General features: G+C 36.6%; 1 pseudogene; it reads left to right on the forward strand.

Annotated features, from left to right (window-relative positions):
* Window positions 1-668: 668 nt before the first annotated feature.
* Window positions 669-16,934, forward strand: LOC106980776 (40S ribosomal protein SA-like; annotated as a pseudogene).
* The last annotated feature ends 650 nt before the right edge of the window (window positions 16,935-17,584 follow it).

Below are 17,584 nucleotides of genomic sequence, written 5' to 3' on the forward strand. Positions count from 1 at the left end.
TCACTTGCTCACTCTCTCTCTCAAAAGTAAATAAACATTTAAAAAACATTAAATTTAAGATACATATATGTTTTTTAAGTTCCTTGAGGACAAGAAACATATTTTATTTTTCCTTTTATTTCCCATAGTACCTAACAGTAAAATTCAATAAGTGTTATTTGAATTGCTAAAAAACATTCTCATTGAAAGATATGAGTTTTTGACTATCTCATAAATGAAAGACAAGTAGTGAGTTGAAGTCCTATATAACTGAAACTCTATAATAACAGCACTGTCCAAGAGAACTTTCCATAATGATGAAAACATTCTCTATCTGTGATGCCCAATACAGTAGCCACTAGCCATATTTGGCTATGAAGCACTTGAAATATGGCTAGTAAACTGAGGAAATAAAATCTTTATTTCATTTAATTTTAATTAATTTAAGTTTAAATAGCCACATGTCAATAATAGCTACCCTATTGGATCCCGCAACTCTAAAGACTCTGTGTTGAAGCTTTAAAAAACAGCTCCACCATGCTTTATATAGAACAAGTGCTCAGTAAATTTTTGCCATGGTACTTTGAATTGAATTTAGGTGAATAACAACCTAAGTCGACATAATGTATGTAGATTTAAAAAAAAAAAAGACTGAAAAAAAGAGAAACTTCAAGAAATCCAAGGACAACATGGAAAAAGATAAAAGCATTGTCAACCAAAAAATACCAAAGATCAGGATTTGCAGCAAAAGACAATCCTCAACTCATTTTGCCCTTGCTCAAGCAGATTCTGAAAGAGGTATATCAAGATGGGCAATTATATGATGTATAAACCCAGTGTAATAAAGGCTGGGCTGGCATCCATTTACAAACACCTCCAGAGGACACTGAGGTTTCTCATGCTGTCTTTAAAGAAACTGGCTGTAAAAGGTTGGGATGGGTCACACTAAGCTGGAAAGAATAAGTCCACATCACTGTATTTAACAATGATTCGTCATAAATTCCTTTTTATTTGGTGGGGAAATGACAGAAACTCACCCATTCCTGGTTACACAACTCAGAACAAAAAACTTTCCAGTTATACTCTCAGGACAAAATCTAAATTTTAGGCTTCTTTGGAATTTTTCATTCTTGCTTTTACCTCACTGAGGTAGAGCACTAGAGAATGTAGTTAGAGACCTATGCTGTTAAGTGAGCTCTTCCCAGCCTGGCCATTCTGAGTGTGACCTTTCATCAGGTTCCTGGCATAAGACAGTGTAGTCTCCTGGAGCAAAACCAGAATGTAAGATGAAAAGCCACATGCAGAGGATGACGCAAGGGAAACAATCATGACTCTCATATTGAGAGCCAGAAAGAAATTTGAGGTCTTATGCACACTAGTTCCTAAGCCTGGGTGTTTTACTCAGCATAATAACTCCCTTAACATTTTATTTTATCTTTTTTTTAGGATTTCCAGCCACAGATGAGTGAGCGTATCAGTGATCAAACTTTAGGTATGCTACTCTGCACCACCCAGACAGGGGTCCACATGGTGTGGACATAGGGTCCCATAATAACTTAAAGGGAAACTTTTACAGTGCCCAGAGCCCCTGATGTCCTACAAATGAAGGAAGAGGATATCCCTAAATTCCTTGCAGCAGGAACCTACTTAGGTGGCACCAACTCTGACTTCCAAATGGAACAGTACGTCTACAAAAGTTAAAGTGATGGCATCTACATCATAAATCTGAAGGGGACCTGGAAGAAGCTCCCACTGATGGCTTGTGCCATTGTTACCATTGAAAACCCAGTTGGTGTCAGGGTCACGTCCTCCAGGAACACCGGCCAGTGGGCTGTCCTGAATTTTGCTGGTGCCACTGTAGCCACTCCTACTGCTGGGTACTTCACTCCCACAACTTTCAATAACCAGATCCAGGCAGACTTCCAAGAACCACATCTTCTGGTGGTTACTGAGCCCAGGGCTGACCACCAGCCTCCCATGGAGGCATCTTATGTTAACCTGCCAACCACTGCTCTGTGTATCACAGACTCTTCCCCATGCTATGTGCACATTGCTATCCTGTGCAACAACAAGGGAGCTCAGTGGGGCTCGTGTGGTACATGATGGTGCGGGAAGTTCTGTGCACCTGTGCCACCATCCCTCATGCACACCCATGGGAGATCATGCCTGATCTATTTCTACAGAGATTCTAAAGAGATAGAAAAGAAAGAGCAGGCCACTGCTGAAGAGGCCATGACCAAGGAGGAATTTCAGGGTGAGTGGACATCTCTAGCCCAAGCAAACTGCTTGAGTTTACTGCTATCGAGCTCAGGTTGCAGACTGGTCTGAAGGCATGCAGGTGGCCTCTGTGCCCATCCAGCAGTTCCATACTGCAGACCAGAGCCCATAGTCTGCCACTGAAGAATGGTCTGCAGCTCTCATTCTCAGACCATTGAATGGGTAAGAACAACACGGGTGGTGTTAAGCAATTCTTCTACAGGCTCCAAAACAGAATGTGGAAATAAGGTGGATAGAAAATAAATATCAGTTTCTTAAAAAAAAAAAAACAAAAAACAAAAAACAAAAAAAAACAACTTTGGGTGTAAAATGTTTTTACTGTTCAACTCAAGGGCCCATTCAGTTCAACAAATATTTTTTTTTCTTTTTCAAAGATTTTATTAGAGATCTTTAGAGAGCTCAGCAAATATTTTTTTAGTTCCTACCACGTGATAGCAGCACTAAGTGCTAATAGCACAAAGAGGAACACAATGACATATAATGTTGGGACATTCTTTAACAATGCCTTATGGAGGACAAATATTTTTATTATTTTTTATTTTTTTTATTTTTTTAAGGACAAATAATTTTTAAAATCACTGCCATGCTTTACATATGCTATTTCAGTTGCTTCAATAGCCTCTGTGAAATTGGCATTATTTTCCCTGGTTTTCAAATGAAGAGGTTGCAGCTCAAAGTGATTAAATAACCTGCCTGTTTGCACAACTGGTAACTGCCACAATCAGATCCAAATATAGAACTACCTAAATCCAAAATGTGTGCCCTTCTCACCAGACTACTCTCTTCCCCCATCCTCTCCCAAACACAACTGAAAGACTATATACTCAGAGAGTAGCCCCCAAATAATATCAAATCTCTTTAGGGCCATAACAGCTCAGTCTCCCACAAGCTGAAATAACTATTGTTGACAATAACAGTGACTTATTGAATGTGTACTATAACCAAGCACTTACCATACTTTACCTCCAGCATCACAGTTATCTTATAAAGCAGATATTAGTAACATTATTATCCTTACTTGACAAATAAAAGAAACTGAGGCCCAGAGAAATTAATTGAGTTGGCCAAGGCCATACAATTACTAAAGGAAAGAATTAATGGATCAGAACTAGACCCAGTTAGCTTTCCACTAACCATTTTGCCTTGGAAAACAAAGGCTCTGAAAGTACAGTAGTGTCCAGATTTAATACTAGTCCTAATTCTTTCTGGGGAAGGTGAGGATACATTTTTATTTGATTATCTAACAGAACGGGTGGGTTAAGAAGAGGAAACCCATTAAGACATGCCTGCCTGAGAAAGAACAAGCCAACTAGATTCCAAGGTGGAGGATGGACATCTCCATAAGCATCAGGAGAGTATTAAAGTCCTCCAATAAATAAGATATGGGTTATCACTGCTGAGAATAGTGAGAAGCACAGAGATTTGGAGCCAATAAATCTGATTTTGAATCCTGACTCTGTCATTTACTCTCAGTGTGACTTTAAGCAAGTCATTTCAATCTCTTTGGACTTCACTGTTGTTTTTGTATCTGCCAATGTGAATTACTCAACTTGCTAATGTGAAGTACTTTGCAAAAAAGAATTGACAGTTTTAAGAACATAAAATGTACCAGAACCTGAATTAGATTTGGGTGTTGTGATAAAGTATTTGGATGCTGAGAAAGTATTGGGGTGCCTGAGTGTCTCAGTCAGTTAAGTATCAGACTCTTGATTTTGGCTCAGGTCACGATCTCACTGTTTGTGAGATTGAGCCCCGTGTCAGGCTCTGCACTGACAGCACAGAGCCTGCTTGGGATTCTCTGTCTCCTCTCTCTGCTCCTCCCCCACTTGTGCTCTCTGCCTCAAAATAAATAAATAAACTTAAAAAAAAAAAACAGACTGAGAAAGTATTACATCTAAAATCCCCTTAACACTAACAAGAACCTTTATAAAGAGGAGGAAGTTGAGGTATGGAAAAGTGAAGTACTTTGACCAAGGTCATGTGACCAATAAGTGGTAGAGCTATGACATGAAGCCAGGAGCCTGGCTGGTCTTGAGACTTCACTTTTACTCTCTGTACTGGGATACTCTAGAAAGCCAGGGAACAGCAGCAGGAGCAGAACTGAAACAGGTAAGGCTGGAAGCTGGCACTCAAATTAAAGCTAAGACACCTGGAGAAAAACAACCAGACTAGATACTCTCCTGGGCACCTATAGGATCAGAATCCAGGGAAACACAGTTGAACCAGAATGGCAGAGCTGAAAGTTACCTTAGATCATGCCTACCCTCTACTTCCCATTGCTTTTTTTGAATGAGGAAAACAGGCCCAGAGAGAAAAGAGTGGTAAGTCTAATGTCACACAAACTCACTTCTAGGGTATAGGCAGTTAAAACAAACAACTACAACAACAGCAACAACAACAACCAAACAGGCTGGGATAGAGAAACAGGTGCCAAAGAGAATATATTTCCTGACAATCATCATTAAGAAAAATGTCAAAATTTAGGGCAAATGTCCCCATGCACTTGTGAATGTGTAGAGGTAGATTTTTCTGACTTTCATCTAAACTTGATCTAGAAGGCAACATCTGCCTCCATTTCTCAGCTGTATGCTCCACCACACTTCACTGTTGTTTCAACTTCACTGGTATGCAACAAGAAGGCAATGTACCAGCCAGCAACTCATGCCAACATTCTCCCAGGTTTCAGTCCAGCAAAAGAGTGCCTCCTTCTGGTGCTCCCATATGAGTTTTGGGCATTGGAACAACTTAGGTCATGCTCTTCCTCCTCTAGACAACAATGTTATTAGGAAGAGTAACTATGTGAGGTGAGGATGTGTTAACTAACTTGATTGCCATAATCATTACACATACATATGTCGATCAAGTCACCACACTATACCTTTTAGATACATACAATTTCGTCAATTATATCTCAATAAAACTGTAAAAAATAAAGGCATTAAAAAAAACAAGTCATTAGTTATCAGGAAGAACTGATGCTCTTCATTGCCAGAAACTGAGTCACCTGGCCTATTCCTAATGGAATCCCATCAACTACGTGGGAAAGAGCTAGTTCTCCAAAGACATTTGGGTAGCAGAAATAATGAGCAGCAGAAAAACTAAATGCCTATTAAAAGATAAAAATTTTTAAACAAACTGTTAGCAAAACATCAAATAAGGAAACAGACATTTTTATGTATTATTTTGAGTAAGTTGGCAATATCTATTTAAAATTCAAATGCACTTTTTAAAAGTTTATTTATTTGTTTTGAGAAAGAGAGAGAGAAAGAGAGAGCGCACACAGGGCAGGGGCAGAGGGAGAGGGAGAGAAAGTTCCAGCAGGCTCCTCGCTGTCAGTGCAGAGCCCAACGTGGGGCTCGATCCCACAACCCTGGGATCATGACCTGAGCCGAAATCAAGATTTGGACACTCAACTGACTGAGCCACCCAGGTGCCCCAAATGCACTTTCTTTCTGCCCAATTGTACTTCAGGAAATTTATCCTACAGATAAATCTCACCAGCACACAGAGATGTTATTTAAAGGATGATCACTGGGAAACAAAAATAATATAAAAACAGGGAGGAGGACAAAACATAAGAGACTCTTAAATATGGAGAACAAACAGAGGGTTACTGGAGGGGTTGTGGGAGGGGGGATGGGCTAAATGGGTAAGGGGCATTAAGGAATCTACTCCTGAAATCATTGTTGCACTATATGCTAATTTGGATGTAAATTTTTAAAAAATTAATTAAAACTAAAATTAAAAAAAAGATGATCACTGAAGCATTGATTGTAATGGCAAAACACTGTCCATTAACATGAAGTTGGTAACTTTTGATACATTCATAGAGATGAATATTACACAATTATTTTTTAATGAGGTAGATCTATATGTTCTGATATGGGAAGAAGTCTATGATATGTTGTTAAGGGAACAAAGCATATTGTAAGAATATAGGTAAATATGATCCTGCTTGTATAAATACACAAAAAATATCTGGAAGAATTCTTTTTTATTTTTTACTTTTTTTTTTTTTTTTTTTTTTTGAGAAGGATACAGAGAGCAAGCAGGGGAGAGGAGAGAGAGTATTCCGAGCAGGCTCCATGCTCAACACAGAGCCCAACTTGGGGCTGAATTCATGAACCGTGAGATCATGACCTGAGCCAAAATCAAGAGTCCAACGCTTAACTGACTAAGCCACCCAGGAGCCCCTGGAAGAGTATTTTTTTTTTAATATATGAAATTTATTGTCAAGTTGGTTTCCATACAACACCCAGTGCTCATCCCAAAAGATGCCTTCTTCAATACCTCTGGGGACCCTCCCACCCCCATCAACCCTCATGGAAGAGTATTTTTTTAATGTGTAACACTGTTTATTGTTAGGAAAAAAGTACAAGGGAGTTAGCAGTGGCAGGAAGAAAACACTTTTCAATTTATATCCTGTGGAATTTAAATTGTTTTCCCTAGTACTCATGGTTTTCACTACTTTAAAAAGTCAAAAAAAAGTCTAAAAAACACCTGTTTATTTGACTATTAACATGACTGACAAGTCACACCATTGGTTCTAAAGAACTAAAACATTCTGTTTATATGTGTTGAAGAAATTTATTAAATTACTGAAAACACGGGGCACCTGAGTGGTTCAGACCTAAGTGTCTGACTTCGGCTCAGGTCACGACCTCATGGTTTGTGAGTTCGAGCCCTGCGTTGGGCTCTGTGTTGACAGCTCAGAGCCTGGAGCCTGTTTCGGATTCTGTGTCTCCTTCTCTCTCTGCCCCTTCCCTGCTCATGATCTGTCTCTTTCTGTCTCAAAAATAAATAAACATTAAAAAATGTTTAAGTTATTGAAAACACATGTAAATGGGATCTCACCATGAAATTCTACATAATTCCAAAATGTAGGCAAATCTTCTTGTTAAGAAGCAATATAATATTTTCATGCTAATCTAGCAAATTATCTGGGCTACTGAGTCAACTTGGTTCATTTATTTACTTTGTTTATCGGTCAGACCAGCCCATCACAGAATTTTGCCACTATAAATTGGCCCCTGGACTAACTCATTCAGGCAGGCAGCAACTCCATCAAATCCAATAATTAATCAGGCAGTCCTCCTCCATATGTCACTATGACTATTCATTAAAGCAATGCATATGGCTCTTACCTACATGTGCTAGCTTTTTGCTTTTATTCATGGTTCAACAAATTTATGAACCTCAGATCCAGTGGAACAAAGAAAAATTAGTATAAAAGATATTATAATTAGGCTGACAGTTTAAAATTAGAAAAAGAAAAACTAAAATTGAGAAGAGATGTCATTAACAGCAGAACTCATGACATAGCAAACATCTGTTGATTGCCTTCTATGTGCAAGGAACAAGGCTACACTCTAGAAACATGAAGAGAAACATATGACCTTGTCCGTGCCCACAGTATTACTTTTTATTTGAGAAGATAGCATATGTATTGAAAAGAATAAGTAATGTACAAGGTTATCACTGGCAAGTGCCATATATTTCTAATTATCAAGATTCCCTTTTAAGATGTACAAAGCATCTTAGGAGTCATGAATAAGTGAAGTATATCATACTGCATGTAGTATATATAGTATAAGAACTATCATTAAACTTAAAGAATTATTATAAATGGAATGATTGTGTTCCCCCAAAATTCATACGCTGAAATCCTAAACCCCCAATGTGACTGTATTAGGAGGAGGGGCCTTCGAGAGGTAACTGGGTCATAAGAGTAAAGTCCTCATGAGTAGGATTAGCACCCTTAGAAGAATAGACACAAGAACTTGTTCCATCTCTCTGCTCTTTCCTCCATGTCAGGTACAATGAGAAGCTGGCAGTCTGCAACCCAGAAGAGGGCCCTCGCAAGGATTCATGCCAGAACTCTAATCTTGGACTTCCAACCTCCAGACTGTGAGAAATAAATTTCTGTTGTTTACAGGCCCCCTGTCTGTGGTACTTTGTTATAGTAGCCCAAAATTACTAAGACAAGTACATAGCATTAAACACACCACTGCATAAAATAAGAAATGAAGATTACCAAATTGAATTGATAATGCTTTGGTAACTTAGATATTCAGAATATAATTTCCATATTATTTCTTTAATAATATGCATAAGAAGTACAAAACCAAAACACTGACTGAGAGGAGACCCTTAAATTGTCGTTCTGAGTGACATAAGATATGATAATCATAACTAAGATTCACCTAGTATTTACTAGGTGCCAGGTACTTTCTAAGTTATATGTAAGTACATATTTCACCCTCACAATTCTATGATGCAGGTAATTTATTATTCCTACTTTACAGATGGGAAAACTGAAGTACTGAGAAGTTAAGTAATTTGCCCAAGGTAAGTGTCGGGGACAGACTTCCAAACCATGTGGTCTGTCTCCACAGTCTATGCCTATGTGGTGAATATCTGATATGTATTCTCTAAATTATCACTTTGTTCACATTCTTATTTATTTTTTTTAATGTTTATTTATTTTTTGAGAGAAAGAGAACACAAGCAGGGGAGGAGCAGAGAGAGACAGAGGGACAGAGGATCTAAAGTGGTCTCTGCACTGACACCAGAGAGCCGGATGTGGGGCTTTAACTCACGAACCGCGAGATCATGACCTAAGTCTGAGGCTTAACTGACTGAGCCACCCAGGCATCCCATCACTTGTTCACATTTTTAAGGAGAAAATATAAGGCAAAGAATAGTAAAGACATTATTTCTTCTTTTATTGTGGAATCTTGCACTTCCTTGTAGCCTCAAGCCATTCCTTGTACATAACAGACAATCAACAAATAGGTGTCCTACAGATGGTTGAGCTCTAGGCTCAGAGAACAGTATTTGTGACCCGTGTTATCCACTTGTCTTCACAATCATATTACTTTTCCCTAGTATTCCCTAGTATTTTATCTAGTATTCCCTAATTGCTCTCTTCCCCAAGTTCCAAGCAAGAAGCAGAGTGTCTCAAGTACAAAGTTACATAATAGAGCAGAGCACTGGTCTGAGAATCAACCCTGACACTTTTTTATTATACAACCTTGGACAAATCACTTCACTCCTCTTGGAAATGAATGTTCATATTTGTCAAATGAGAGAGTTGGATTAGATGACTGATTTTCAAAGTTCAGAAGGAAGGAAGAAGGCAAAGCATATGAACAGGTGTGACCTCTTCAGTTTCAAGGAGAATAGCTCCCCTTAAACCTGTTTTACATATTAAGTATATGAGATTTTGTTTGAATAAAGGAACTCAAGCCTTTACAAAGTTTGAAGACCAATGGATTTGATCAAATTCTTAAGTACTGTCTCATTTCAAGCATTCTATCCCTCTTGACTGCACAGGCATACTCCAATACGTCAGGCTATTTGTCCTGACCTGTTCAAGAGACATTTTAACTGAATCTTAGAATTCTTTCCATCATTACAATTCTGGATCTATCCTTTCAAAAAAAGAAATTGATTTTTTCCCCTCCAGTCACATTTATCAGTCCATTTTTTGGAAGCTCTTCTTGCCACATCCTTAAATAAGTAAATAGGATAACTGTGGTAATTGCCTGACCTGCAAAGTGTATAGAACTTCAAGGTTAATGCTCTTGGCACAAGATTTTTGCTACAAACAGCAGAATTCCTCTAACCCTTTGCTGAGGCATCGGTTCAATAATAAGAGAAAATCATGCCATGTATTGAATTACTCAAAAGAGAATTATCAGAGAATCCCCTGATGGTCTAACTATGGGTAAAATGTACTCCAAAAAGAACTGGTCTTAAAGAACTTCAGGAAAGGCCTTCACCAGAGATATGGGAGAAGAGCCAAAACTTAAACAACAACAACAACCTATATATTCAAGAATTGGTACAATCCTACTCCAAATATTGCGCTAATTCCCTATGTTTAATTTTATAATCCTGAACTTGCTTCCACATGAATGAAAAGAAGTTACTGTTAAGCCTATCCATTCTCTGAAATTCCTTTAGTCAGTTTTCATTAAGGACTGTCAAATACATACATCATTTAGGGCTTTTAAATCTAAATTTTATTGGAGATATATTACATATGGTTTAATATTTCAGTTCAGCAATGGCCATCAGCAATAAGCATTACTCCAAGAGTGGGATTAATTAAATATTCTAGCAAACACAGTGATCCAAATAGCAAAGAAAAATCCTGGGCACTGAGCCCAGATTCCCCACCCTCTCTTATGGTGTGTCTCATTTCTCTCTCAGATAAACTAGACAACCAAAAAATCTTCCATCATTATTAGTGAATGTGTAGAGGTGCAATAAAGGATCAAATTCTTCTACCAGGTCGCCTAATAAATTTTTTAAGTAGAAAAAAATTGCACAAAATCAAATTGTTTCATAAAAAGGTATTTTTAAAACCAAGGAGAAATAAGTTGTCAGAAATAAAAGGTAACTCTCCTTGATAATCAGCAGTTTTTCTCTAACCTGACTTTACCACTCCTTCCTCTAATGACAGGCTGGTAGTTAGTGCCTTTCTATAATTATAAGTCTGTGTTTGTTATGTTATGAAGCTTTAAAGTATTTCAATGTTGCATATTTATAGTGAATATGAATCTCAGCTCCACAAAACCAAGATATTCAGAGCAAACTCACAGCCTTGGTCCCACAAAGATTACTAGTTTTACACTTACCAGTTAAAATTGATGATACTCCAACCTTGAATCTTAGCTTTAGGTCTGAATGTCTTGGTTTTTATGATCTTAATCTATTTGAATAGTGAGGAGGTGGGGGGAGCTCCAGGCAAAATATTTACAAAGGGTCTTATTCATCAACCATTCATGGTTCTGCTTCTTCCTTCTCTCTTTCAGCTCCCAGCAGCAGCTATTTGGTGACATAATAGGTGTGTCACAATCAAATATAACGTAGGAATAGGGGCACCTGGGTGGCTTAGTTGGTTGAGCGTCCCACTTTGGCTCAGGGTCATGATCTCACAGTTCATGAGTTCTAGCCCCGTATCAGGATTGCTGCTGTCAGCACATAGCGGACTTCAGATCCTCTGTCCCTCTCTCTCTGCTCCTACCCCACGCCCCTGCTCTCTGTCAAAAATAAATAAACATTAGAAAAAATAACCTAGCAAAAACCATTTTCTTCCATCACCAAATCTGCATTTCTGGGACACAATGTACCTTAAATCTTCTGTCAAAGAACCCTCTTGATTCAATGGGGAGATGTTTACTGATAAGTATAACTCTTTGAAGCTAGAGCAACTGACAAAAGGATCAAAAAACAAAAAGCAGTAGTAGCATCATTACATTTATGTAGCCTAAATAGTTTTTAAAGTATGATCAAGTACATTACATAATTTTATCTTTCCAATAAATTTGTAAGGCAGTTATGTTATTAGTATTAAGTCACTTATCTTGTGTGAACTTCAGAGTCCTCATCTTTAAATGGGGATATATTTCACAGGGTTGCTGTGAAGCTAAAACAAAATAACATATGTAACGTACTTGGTACAAAGTACTCAATAAATGGTAGCCTGGATTTTTTTTAATTATTATTATCCCTACAAATAGAGGAAACATCGCTTAGAGAAAGTAACCAGCCCAAGGGCATTCAATGGAATTGACTTCATTGAGTACCTGCATAGGGCTGTGAATATAAAAATTCATGAAATCCCATCTCTATCTCTACCTACAAACTCATACTCTCAGTAAGAAAGCAAACAAGTTCTAGAACCAAATGTTCTTTTCATTCCGTTCTGATGCAAATCCAAAAAAAAAAAAAAAAAGAGGTAAACTGAAACCCATGTCAATGATTGCTTAGATTAAAAACCTTCCGGGGCACCTGAGTGTCTCAGTCGGTTAAACTTCTGATTTCAGCTCAGGTCATGATCTCATGGTTCGTGAGTTTGAGCCCCACATCTGCTGTCCATGTACAGCTCACTTTGGATCCTTTATCTCCCTCTCTCTCTCTGCACCTCCCCTGTGCTCTTGCTCTCTCTCAAAAATAAGCGTGTTTTAAAAATTAAAAAAAAAAAAAAACCAACAACACAACTTTCTGCTTATGCAGGTTTTTTTGACTGGTGAAGAGTAGTCTAACCCAATGTGCCCTCCCTAACGTGACTCCCCTCCATAATCAGGAAATCCTGAATAGTGGGAATTTCCTCCTTTGAATAGAAAACTTTTGCTTTTCTGTAACACTGTACAGTTGACTAAAAACACTTTCACCTATACTAAGTAATTTAATCTAACTAAATAACTTAATTTCCCCCAAATCCTGTGAAGTATGAATTAGTAAAATCATTTTAGAGTAGAAGAAATTGAGACACAGCTATAGGTGTCAAAATCCAGACTAGAACTAGATCAATAGCCTCATGCTAGTTTAATTACTAGTTTAGAGCTTCCCCACTAAACTCCACTAAATCTATGTTAAAATATTTTTGCACTCTCACCTAGATTTCCTTCTATTTTCTCTGAACCTCTGTGACACACTCTAATTCTCCTAGGGGTCCAATACCGAACCTTGTATTTGAGGACTTCCCCCAGGCAATATGTTTATTCAATAATCCATGCAACATAATATAATATCACCTTTTCAAGTAAGGCTATGACTTTTACATAGGCTACATCCATAAAGAGAGATGGAGAATGATACTTTGCATTTGTTTAGCAGTCTTTCAAAGTGCTTTCATATATATTATTCAGAGAGGGAGAATGAAATTTGAATTTAAGAGTAGAAAGGATGTTAGAGATTCTCAAATCCAGTGTTTCTTAACCTTCTTTGGGTCACTTGCCAATTTGAGAATCTGACAAAAGCTACAGACCTCATGCTCAGAAAGATGTACAAATGAACATATACATACAAATCTGCAAAATTTCATGGGGATTCTTGGACTGCCCCGGTTAAGAATTGCTCTAATTTACAACTCTCAATTTACAAAGGAGGAAGCTACTATTTTAATCGTGACAGCATTCTTATGAGGAGGCAGAGAAAGGATTATCATTAACATTTTCCAGATCTGGAAACTAAGGTCCAGTAAGGTTTCAAGACTTGCCCAAAGTCTTACAGCTAGTTCACAGAAAGCAGTAGCAGAACCCAGGACTCTGCAGAGTCTAGTTCTTATTCTTCTAGATCACATCACGCTCCCACTAGAACTTCTTCACCAGAAGAAAGCCTCTTTCTATAGCCAACAGTTTATCTGACACTTCATAACACACATAATTCTTGGCCTCCAGTGATAAAGTTCCAAATAAAAAAATTGTTCTCTTCTCAATAGTAACTTATTTCTTAGAGATTTCCAAAAAGTTTTAGTCACTGCTAACACATTAAATATTAGAATCTACAAATTAGAATTGTAAACAACTCTGTGATTTCTACATTGGTGGTTAAATACGAATCTGGTCAGCCTCTCCGTTTAGCAGCAAACATACCTGAATGCAGGCAAAGAAGGCAAATATGTTAGCACTCCTTTTGGAAGGGTGCGGGAAAGTAGTATTAGCATGTTAGAATTCTATCTAGCACACAGAATGCTTACTAAATATTTGTTGAATGAATAAATTAATTTACCCATAAATATCATTGAGTTTTTCAATATTTTGTTTCCACTTTCAAAAATTATATATAAACTAAGAATACACTCAAATACAGTACTTTGTGGTTAAGGTCTAAGTTAAACCTTCAACAGTATATTTAATACTAAACTATACATAAAAACAAATATACTTTTTTAAATGTTTACTCGGGTTTGATCAAAACAGTCTCTTTATTAAGATAGTGTTCTGATTAATTTTATTACAATTTGTTCATTCATTCTTTCATAACAAAAAACATATGTAAAATATTTATTGGGAAGAAAATATCTCAGATACATATAAAATATTTAGATACGCCAAAGATACTATAATATTTATGATGAATGTTAAATTTTTGCAAGAATATAGTTATTGTTAACATTTAATTTAACTTCACTTAATAGCAGGCTATCTTGCTACTCTCAAGATTTCCATATCTGAAGAGTAGTCTTTATTTGTAAAGCCAAAAGCTTCCAGAATATGTGCTAGGGTGCTGAGCATTTTGGTATTTAAGAAGAATGAAAGAAGCTGTGTTTTAGCTTTGCTTACTTGTGCTAGCTTTAGTAGACTTTGAGTCTGAATTTTAATGTTTCATCAGCATAGTTTTTGTGATAACTAGATAGGTTAAAATTTTTCTACAAAACAAATGCTTAATAAGGCAATAAACCTGTTGAAAGAATAAATTAGCAGGCAGGTTATGCTTTTAGGATATCTATACTACAGAAAAGGTATTGTACCCACTCTACCTAGTGATTAGGTTTATATTGCAATGTGACTCATAAGACTCACTGTACTGAATAAAAATTTAGGCAATTAGTGATCTTATTTCTTAGGAAGAACTGCTTGCTATCGTATATTAACACAGATCTCGCTCAATTAAAATTGCTCACAGTCAGCAAAAATAATTTCTGCACTGTAATGAAATAATGAAATAATTATATGCAAGGGAGGACTTGTGATCTTTTTAATTATTCTATTCTTCATTTTTAAAAGGGCTATTTGAAAACGTACTCTTATAATTGATTGCTATAAATCAGTCAAACGCATTCTAAGGATCATAAATATTCTAACTTTTAAAAGACAAAGAAATGCTAAATATTCAATGGAATACTTCAATATTCAGAAAATTTAATCTGGGGGGAAAGGATAGACTGCTCTTTGGAAAATAAAAAAGTAAATTTGTTGTCCCGTGAAAAATGAAATATCTTGAATGTCAGTAACAGAAATGGAATTAACAAGAGATCTTTTTATTGTTTTTTAAGGTCATTAGGCTGTGAATTCTATAATTATGGAAATTGTCAGTCCAGTTCTGTAAGAATGTTTGCTCCCATCCATAAGGTAGTGGAATGTTCAATCAGTCTCTCTCGTGGGAAAGTTAGGTCATAACTGTAAGTGTACCAGCAAAATTGAATTAAGCAAAGAGATTTCATTAGTATTTATAGCCAGAAGGCATCTGTAAAAGTACAGGGCAAAGAAGTTATGTGGAAGTCAAAGGAGAAAAAAAAATGGGTTTCCAGTGACAAAGGCGAATCTGAAAGAGATATAAGTGTATAATGAATAAGAGCTATTGAACGCTACTGCAAAGAGGGAGTTGCAAAGATGTCAAATATTGATTTTCTTGTGTATGCCTTTGGACTACATATGTAATTGTTTGGATTTGCTGTCTTCATGGTACAACAATATTTGTTGTCGAAGGTTAAAAAGCATGATGTGAAATAAACTAAAAACTAAGAAACATGCTGGAGAATTATAATAATCCTCCACCCAGTATCTCATTGAAAGGTTTCTATATTTTCTTGCAAAAGAACATTTTTAATGAAGAAAAATGTTCTATAGTTTTCAAACAGAACACAAGATCCTTATTATTAATTATGTTAATTGATAATTATTTGATTGACTTTCAGCATCATTTTAAATTGAACCAGGTTATCTGCTTCCTTATTTTATTGAATGGATATTCTTAAAACATCTATCTAATTTTGAAAGTAGTTAAACCATACTTTATTTATGCAGTATATTATAATTAATCCAGTTAAAGCTAAATTGATAATAAAAATCTCATGTCACCACTTTAAAAGAAATACTTTCTACAGTGTTTTCCTTTTCATTATGGAAACTCCAGAAAGAGAACTTCTGCATTTTAAAGTCTACATAAGCATATATATTTTAATAACAAATTGTAAACTCAAATGAAGAATCAAGTTCATACAGTCACTAGATAAACAAATACTACTTTCTATCGTTTTCAGGGGTTATTTTCTGTCTAATTATTCACGTCTGAACAAAGAATTTTAGCAATCACAATGCTCTTTTTAAATACAGACAAACTTGTTTCTTTTATCTTATTTTATTATTGTTAGGACCTTGAGTAATATTTACCAATATTACCTTGTTGTCTTTCCTACCTCAGGAAGTTAAAAACAGCAAAACTCTCCAGGTGGATTTTATTGCACTTAAAACCACAATGACCACAAACTGAAAAGAAAAAGAAAAAAAAGTATGAGATGTTTTAAGTATTAGAGGCAGACAGGGGTACAAATAAAGGCACAGTATAATATATGGCAGAAGCCTATCATTTTACCAGTGCAGAAAATATTAGAAAGGAAAAAACCTGCAGAGAAGACAATTTCTGCAGCACAAACAAGTTTCACATTTTATTTTCAATGTCTCACTGTTAACGTTACTAAATATTTAATAGCCAAGTAAAACAGAGTGAGAGCATTTAGTCTAGGTGAAATCCAAAATATTTTTTTCCCAGAGCTTTGGAAGCATGTAGGACGCGAAGGAGGTAATCTGGCAGTAATGGCAGCTTCTCTCCGAGGTAAATACTTGTCAGGAACAAAACATAATTCAGTTTCACTCTTCTTTTCTGTAAAGGTTGCTTGTGGAATATCCATCATAAAGTCATTTCTATTTCTTAAGAGCTATTAGTGCCTGGCCCCTTGGCTTCATTAAGACACTCTTTTTCAATATATTCTTTTATTTTAGACTTCATCCCAGTTTTCAGCTACACAGTGCACATTGCAATTTCCCGGCCACCAAGGGAGCTGTCAGCCACGCCCCCCAATGACTGACATGCAAGGACAAGGTAGCAACGGAGAGGAAGGCGGATTTGTTGGCACTAAGTCCGAAACATTTCTTAAACCCTAGAGGTTAAAAGGGAGTTTGGCCAAGCCTCTGAGCCAGAGTGCTATATCATTTAGCTGACACTAACATTACCATACTTCCCATTAGGAGGGCATCAGTCTCCCGGCCCGTTAATCTCACCCAATGTTCTGGTGGAGCTAAAGAAGCTAGAAGTTTTGAGAGTCCCTGCCACCAGACCTCAATGTTGCCTAAGCAAGCATTAAGAGATTATGGTAATAATAGGTGTGCTTACACCAAATAAAAGGTTTCATTAATCAAGCCATATTGAGATAAACCTGTCACTGGACGAAGGAGACCAGAAATCAAATACTGTGAAAGTTCTGACAGATTGTTAAATAGAAACCCTTTAAAATAGAATTTAATTTACTGTGATATTATAGATATTTATGCATCAATAGGCAAGTGCAGATTGAGTTCAGAGGTCGGCTCTGGTATTTGAAAAATAAAAGCACAGGATGAAACAAAAGGTGACAGTTACCTTTGTCTGAAATTAGGGTTCATTAGACTAAATGGGAAGATTCTAACTGATTCATGTAGGGAACTGAAGCACAGCATGCGATGTGGTGTGCAGTATTGGATAACAGGCAAATCCAATTAAGGGATCTTCATTCTGTTAAAGACTTGGCTACAAACTTAAAAAAAAAAAAAAATCC

This window comes from Acinonyx jubatus, chromosome C1 (assembly GCF_027475565.1).
Source record: "Acinonyx jubatus isolate Ajub_Pintada_27869175 chromosome C1, VMU_Ajub_asm_v1.0, whole genome shotgun sequence".
Classification (NCBI taxonomy): Eukaryota; Metazoa; Chordata; class Mammalia; order Carnivora; family Felidae; genus Acinonyx; species Acinonyx jubatus.